We start from the raw sequence: 1,659 nt of genomic DNA, 5'->3' as shown, positions 1-1,659 counted from the left end.
ATCTCATAGCTGTTAGCTGCTGATCAGATGAAACGTCATAGTTACTTCCAACTAATTTAATGGAACGTCATAACAGCCAAGCTGCTGTTCTCCCTAAACATCCTTCAAATTGTCAGGAATCCCAATATCAATTTTCCAGTAGGTCATCATTTATACAGCTCTACTATTGATTATGTCTTATTTGGGAAGAATAACTCAAAAAGTGTATTTTGACGAGATCTTTTAGTTAATGGCTTCATACATTTTATCATATTTACTTTTCCGACGGGCGATGCCAATCCTTTCATAGTACTAAAATACCATTAATTAATTATATTTACATTTTAAAAACATTCCTATACAATATTTATGTTTGTTGACGTCTTGTGCCCTAATCGTTATAATATGTGAATCGATTAAAGAAATATGTATTTATTGTTTGATGGCATGTAAAACTGTAATACAATTTACAATTTGTTTGGGCGTCTATTTGGGTACATATTAATAACTCATTAAGATGAAATAAGATTAATTAAGTCAAAAAAATACTTAAGCATGGACGTCCACAGAAGAGGAAATGGTTTATATCCTTTAATTAGAAAAAAAAAATAGAAAAGGAAAAATTGTGCTCTGTTTTCTTTGATAAAATGTGCAAGGTAAAATCGTGGACTTAAATTTAAATTAATCTGTATTTCTTTAGGCTTAATATTTTAAAAGACTAGATTGCGTTATTAACAGTAACTACTTTTCAAGTTAATAAACAATAAAAAACAAACCTTCAAATATTAATATTTGTCATCATGGAGGCGAAAAGGCAAAGGATATTTGATTTGATCCATGACAAAGTGAGTGACAAAGAGAACAAGAAGGTAGTACGGTGCTCCTGGAACAAGAGGATTACATACTAGGTAAAAGAGATTTACAATAACACATTACTTACCATTAATTAAATAATTAATCCACTTAGTAATAATAGAATATATGCGAACAAAGCCTCTCCATGGAGTATCTATTAAAAACAGAAATTATGCATCATGCCAAGGGTCTCAATGTCATTTATTAGACTATGAAGAGATATATGAAGGATTTGAAGATGGACTCTTATGTACGACGACATTGACAACGGTTTTCAACATCAACTAAGGCCAATTGGGTCTAGAGAGGCCATAAACTGTTAACTTTATTAAAGTATACACGTCATTTTGTCCACCCTCCTCACTGGTCTGTTCCCCCTCGACTATGCCATTGACATCAATAGAAGAGAGCCTGTGCTACCTCTCACCGGAATTTCGATGACCTCAAGGTCTCTGTCGAGTAGCAGTGGGTGGACATGTCCGAGGACTTCATCAATAAGTACTTCACTACCTTTAGGCTCAGGCTGGAGGTCAAGGTAGAAGCCAAAGGAAATTATTTTGAAAAATAAAACGATATATCAATAAATAAGTCTGTGATAAAGCCTCAATACTGTAGACTCCTTTTTTTTCTTTCAAAAGTTTAGCCTATTTGTTCTTAATCAAAAAGTCTGCCATTTTAACTTGTATACTGTAGATTATAGTAATGTTAACATCTTTCTCTGCTCATGATGAATTCCCGCCTATTTTTGGTTTAATTAAAAAAAGATTAAAAAATATATATACTGGTAGTTGGAAAAATACGCGGACTAGTTTTTAAACGCTTATA

At 32.4% G+C, this 1,659-nt stretch overlaps 1 long non-coding RNA gene across 1 annotated transcript; it reads left to right on the top strand.

Annotated features, from left to right (window-relative positions):
- The first annotated feature begins 257 nt into the window (after nucleotides 1-257).
- Nucleotides 258-1,441, top strand: LOC121125480 (uncharacterized). Its single transcript, XR_005866673.1, has 2 exons — nucleotides 258-887; nucleotides 947-1,441. It is a non-coding gene; the product is annotated as an uncharacterized lncRNA (long non-coding RNA).
- Nucleotides 1,442-1,659: the final 218 nt, after the last annotated feature.

This window comes from Lepeophtheirus salmonis, chromosome 10 (assembly GCF_016086655.4).
Source record: "Lepeophtheirus salmonis chromosome 10, UVic_Lsal_1.4, whole genome shotgun sequence".
NCBI classification, from domain to species: Eukaryota; Metazoa; Arthropoda; class Copepoda; order Siphonostomatoida; family Caligidae; genus Lepeophtheirus; species Lepeophtheirus salmonis.
Note: the sequence above shows the minus strand (reverse complement) of the source record. Positions and strands in the feature narration are given on the sequence as shown.